The sequence below is a fragment of the Capsicum annuum genome, chromosome 10 (assembly GCF_002878395.1).
Source record: "Capsicum annuum cultivar UCD-10X-F1 chromosome 10, UCD10Xv1.1, whole genome shotgun sequence".
Classification (NCBI taxonomy): Eukaryota; Viridiplantae; Streptophyta; class Magnoliopsida; order Solanales; family Solanaceae; genus Capsicum; species Capsicum annuum.
Window position 1 is genome coordinate 115,633,103 of NC_061120.1, and position 6,016 is coordinate 115,639,118.

The window sequence follows — 6,016 nt, forward strand, 5'->3', positions numbered from 1 at the left end:
GTCCACTTGCAGAATTTTATCGAGCTTACAAACACATTCATTCTGACTGGGATGAATACAGATTATGTGAGGCTGACACTTTTTCTCCATTCTCTGTTAGGGAAGAAAAAAGGTGGTTGAATAAGGAGTCATCCAATTCAATCACATCATGGAATAACTTAGCCAAAAGTTCCTCATTAGATTCTTTCCATCAGGCAAGACTATGAGACTTCACAATAAGATAGTGAGATTCAAACAGAAGCTTGGTGAAAATCTATATCATGCTTGGGAATGCTTCAAGGGTTTGCTTCGAGATTGTCCACATCATCAATAATCCAATGAGGTTCTTGCTCATTTTTTAGAGGCTTTTGACCACAATACAAAAATTTTGCTAGATTCAGTTGCAGGTGGTCAAGCATTAGAGCTAACTTATAGTAATGCCTACAACATGAAGTGGTAGACTCAGCCACAAAATCAGCCATGGAATACCCTACAGCCACAGGCCCAACCAAATCAGTCAACTAGGAACATTGAAGAGATGTTAAAGCAGATTCTAGAAAATCAGACACAGTTGACTATAAACATGAAGAATCAGCAAGTGGATACAAGAAGTTTAGAGTTGTAGTTGGGGCAATTATCACAAGCAATGAATACTAGACCACAAGGTGGTTTGCCAGCTGATACAGAAATTCCAAAGTAGGTTATGGAAATTACCTTGAGAAGCGGTAAAGAGCTTTAAGGAGAACCTCCTAAGGCAATAAAGGAGGTAGATATTGATGTGGTGACCCAAAAGGTAAATAAAAAAGTTGCTGCAAAAATGAGAAAGTCTGAGTACTCAAAAGATAATATTGTTGAACCAAAAGTGAAAAAGACACTGTTATTACCCTTCTCTCAAAGGCAAATTAAAGCGAAGGAGGACAAAATATTCAAGATATTTTGTGATATATTCAGAGGGCTTCACATTACTTTACCTTTGCTAGATATTTTGTAGAGTATGCCCAAGTACACAAAGTACTTAAGGGATATGGTGGATAAATAGGTAAAATTGTAGGTGTGGAAGCTATAACACTTACAGAAGAGTGTAGCGCTTTAAGACATAGAAAAACCCTAAGAAACTAAGAGACCAGGGGAGGTTTTCTATCCTTATTCAAATTAGGAACCAAGCAGTCCATGCACTGAGTGACTTAGGAGAAAGAATAAATTTGATGCCTCTATCGTTGTTTAAAACATTGGGCTTGGGAGAGTCGAGACCAACCAATATGGTGTTGCAGCTGGCAGATGGGTCATTTACACATCTAGATGGAATAATTGAGGATGTCCTCATAAAGGTTGGTAAATTCATTATTCTTGATTTTGAGGCAGATGTATAGGTACCAACCATCTTGAGGAATCTATTCTTAGAAACTAGAGGGTCTTGATTGATGTTAGAGAAGGCACACTCAAAATGAGGGTAGATGATGAAGAGATGGTATTTGATGTCTATAAAACACCCATCACAAATTCCCAATATATAAATTTATCTGTGATCAATGTTATTGTCGGGGAAAAGTGTAGGGTGATTCATCCACCAAAGACCTCTTCAGAGTACCTAATTGAGCAGCCTAAGATAAAACCACCGTTTCCCAATATGATGAAGGTTGAAGTTAAAAGAGATGTTGACCTTGAGAGTGCAAACTCAAGAGGTCAAAAAAGAATGAAAAATGGCTCCCAAAAGGGATTAAAAGGGTGAAAGAGTACAGTTAAGTTGAGTTGGATCGTACCACTACACTAAATCAGGCGCTACTCAGGAAGCAACTAATATTAATTAGGTATGTTTTCTTTTTAGTTTTTTATTGTTTGTATTTTATGTAGTTCTTGTTTTTAGTTGAGTCACAGGTTAATGAAAAGTCTGAGTTCCATAAACTTGAGCTAAGAAGCATGGAAAAGATTTGAGTGTGGGGTCTCACATACCTTCTTAATATGTAAAGATGCTACTAGCTAGGCCTAGAGGCCTCAGGGAGTATTTCTATCTCTTACTTTTATTTTTACTTCGGGGACAAAGTAGATTTTTAAGTGTAGGGTGGGAAAATTCTCAAATTTTGGCTCAATTTTAAAAAAAATTATGTAAGATATTCTTAGTGGTGCTATTTTTGCTTGCATGGTGCAAGTGGGTTTTTTCGTAAAAGCATGTTGATTGAGTAAATTACTACTTTTGAGATACGTAGGCTCAAGTTTTTGACTCTTGTACTTATTGGCTTAATTTTGAATTCATGCTATTATTTGGTTGGGAGTCTATGATGATCCTATTGAGTTAAGCCTGTGCCATGTGCATGTGAGAATTTTGTATATTCCTTATTGCATGTGATTTCTAGAACTTGCTTGGTGTATGTGTAAAGCGAAATAAAGAGTGTGGGTTTAGGAGATGACTTAGGCATTTCTTTGTTAGCCTTGTTTTATACCTTCTATTTTTCCTACCCTTTGTGCATTATCCTAGTTAATTGCCAGTGATCCTTTAGCTTATGTTCTTTGGTAGCCTCATATGTAGCTTAATCCCTTCTTTGATAGACCTTAATTTGATCCAAAAATCTCCCAATTACTTTAGTGAAAAATTAATTGAGTAAGGAGTTTAAGAAATAAGAAGAAAAAGATAAATTTGAAGCCCTAAGGTAATAGTTATTGGTATGGATAATTAATATGTAGTGGATGAGTGTGATATAATTTATGCTAGAAATATTGCCATGGTTGTGAAAAAAAAGAGAAAAATTAATTCATGTGGTAGTAAACTATGCGTCCACCATGTATTTGTGAAAATGCTTAAAAGAGATGGGGCAAAATAAAAGATATGGATGGATAAAAGGGGGTAATTTGGTTGTTGGAGATTGGTTTTAAATGTATAATGTAGTTTATTAAAGCACTTAGAGAGGTTAGTTGCTATTCCTTAATAGTTCCTACTCATCCCTTAGCCTATATTACAACCTGAAAAAGACCTATTTGATCCTAGGTCCACCATTCTAATATTAGTGGAGCATTACACTAAGGGCAAGCCTATGGTTCATTTTGTGTAACTTGTGAATTCCTTGTGAGAGTGAGGGTAATTTGATTCTTATACCCATTACATTATAAATTGTGAGTGATTATGGGTAACTCTCTTGTTGTGAGGGACACATGTTTGATGAATATAGATGATTTGTATAATGTCCTTGATTGAATGATAAACATGAGTTTGCCATTTAAGTGAGTCAATTCTTGAGGCTAGGATGTTTTGGAGTAGTGTTCTTGAGATTTCAATGGTGTAAATAATGTGCTTTGTGTAGAAACTTGCATTCCATGTAGTTATTGTACTAGCTTGAGTGTCTTTGTTTTAGTCGAAGTGCAGTGTCACCTCATATTTTAATGCTTAGAGCAAAGATTTATTCGAGGATGAACAAGGGTTTAAGTGTGGGGTGATGATCTGAGGTGGTTTTATACACTTCGGTATCATTATTCTAGCTTATTTCTCCTTCTTTTAGAGCGATTTGTGTGCTTAGCGTATTCATATTGATATAAATAAGCATTTAAGTGTCCAAGTATGTGATTACAATGTTCCAAGTATTTTCCAAACAAGTTTGTACTTAATTGAGTCATATAGAGTTCAACCCAGAAAACTAGTTTTAATGTAATCATGAGTGGAATAACTTGTTTGTAATGTACAAAGTTTAATTTAATTAAGTCTAGAGTCGAAACGTAAAGTTGAAAATCATTGTGAATTATCCTAATCTTAACTCTTGTTTTGATTCGTTATTGAGAATATTGTATTGTTATGATCTCTAATTCATTGTGTGTTATGTTGTAGGAAGCTTTGTGAGATGAATACGGTGATATATTGATGATATAAAGGCTGGAAATCCATGAAAAATACACAACGATATAAGGGATGAAAGATGGGATGATAAAGACTTAATTATTATTTTGGACGCAATTTCTAGTGTGTTCATGCAATTTACGTGCATCACATGTTGTATTTCAGTGCTCCCATACCTTTGAAAAATTGAGAGATGCAAATTCCAGTGGAAACATGCAATATGAATGCGACTATCCTCCATTGTTGTGCACTACTGCGTGTGTCGCATGCAATACTTCACCCTCCAAATATTGCTGACACAGTTGACTTGTCATATTTTAATTCAAATTGAATGACACACGTTTCAAGGAAGAAGGAATCTTTTTGATAGGAATCATCTATGGAATTCCATGCAATTTTGCTAATCCCATATTGATTAGGAGTAAAATATTATATATACATATACTGGACAGTTCTTGGATTTTTAAGATTGAATTTACTGGACACGTCTTGACACAAATTGGACGTACCTGGGAGTAATTCAGTGGCTGCTACTACACTTATTAGTTTTTCTAATTTTTAATTAGTCTTTAATTTTTCATATCATGCCTTCAATTATTTGGATCGTGATTATGAATATTATCTGATAAAAACTCTCTTTCCGGGGTTAAAGCCAAGAACATGAGATTAAATTTTCTTAATTTTGCTTATCATATTTGGTTGTTTGTTTATTCTTTTTTAAATTATTTTATGAATTTATCACCCATAAAATACATATATTATCGACCTTTTGATCTTAGGAGAGGAAACAGGGAGATAGAACATGGGAATAAACAAAGTTTGGATTTTTATTCTTTTATAAAATAAAGAATTGAACTTAGCATCTAAGACAGGGATACACTTAGATGCCTTACTTGATTCAAACGTAGGATGATAGCTTTAATTAACTTAATTGAATTATTACATTCCCGATCAATGATGCAGTTGTAATGTCCAAATTAGGTAAAATATTACAGGTTGGGAAACCATGATCATGAAATTAACCCTACGAATAAACAACCAAGATAAGCAAATTAACGAATGAAATTCAATAACATAATATGATTTTTTGAAGTGCTTTAACCCTGGGATTTAATCCATTGATTGTTCCAAGTACTTTTATTTACGCATTATTACTTTAGTTTTAATTTATAAGATTACAAATTCTCTTTTTGGCTACTGTGCATCAAATTAATCGTCGAAGTTAAACGAGAATTAAATCGTTGTTAAATCTTGCTCTGTGGGATTGATACTTGGCTTTCATTGGGCCACTTTACTACTTAATAAGACCACGTACACTTGCGTGTGCGCTATCACGCTCCTCCATATCATCCATTTTAGCATGAATTTGCTTATACGGATTAAGGCTTGATCAACAATGTGATCAACAAAGGGCTTGAACCATTTTTCCTAGGTGCTGAACTATCTCTCAAACTTTTTCTGTTGTCTAACAGATTTGGGAAAGATTTCCTGTGTCAGCCTGTACTCTGAATATTAAGGTGGGACAGATACAATGTTTGAAGTCCCACTCATTGGTGGCATAGATGCTAATCATAATTGGGCAACACATAAGTAGTAATAAGCAATGACATTCCTGTGGGGATCTTAGAAGTGTTGGGGGCTGGGGCTGATTGCGACTGATAAGCAGGAGGTTTGTTGACTCGCATTTCATATTTTGAGTAAACCTTTATTTTTTCAATATCCTTCCTGCGAGTTGCCCGAACCTCATTGTCTTCTCCTCGAATCAAAGGAATATTCGCTTGCCTGTAAAATTTTGTTATAAAACACACAAATGGTAATGCACTTGCCACTTTGTGTTCCCTAATAAACATCACATCAACAATAATTTGTCCAAAATCAATCTTCATCCCATCAATTAAACTAGCCACCAACATTGCCCTATGACTGTCCAAGTTAGCATCTCCCCCTGTCGGCATCAACCTTAGTCTAATAATGGCCCACCAAAACTTAGCTTAAAAACTGAGGGACGGCTTACCAATGTGTTTTTTGGGATTAAGCTCCCAGGGTGGGTTACCTTCGTCAGTGAGGAGCCTAGATAACCAAGGCCTTTGGGTAGAATTCATAGTCATATGATTCTCAAGTTCTGGTACAGAAGACAATGCTTCATAGTCAGGCCCAAATAACATCATGTTCAACGTGCGGGAAGATATATTAATTGTGACCCCTCTTACCGGAACT

The 6,016-nt window shown here is 35.3% G+C and overlaps 1 non-coding gene across 1 annotated transcript; it reads right to left on the reverse strand.

The window, feature by feature from the left end:
- Positions 1-205: 205 nt before the first annotated feature.
- Positions 206-312, reverse strand: LOC124888257. The gene has a single exon (XR_007046388.1). It is a non-coding gene; the product is annotated as a small nucleolar RNA R71 (small nucleolar RNA).
- Positions 313-6,016: the final 5,704 nt, after the last annotated feature.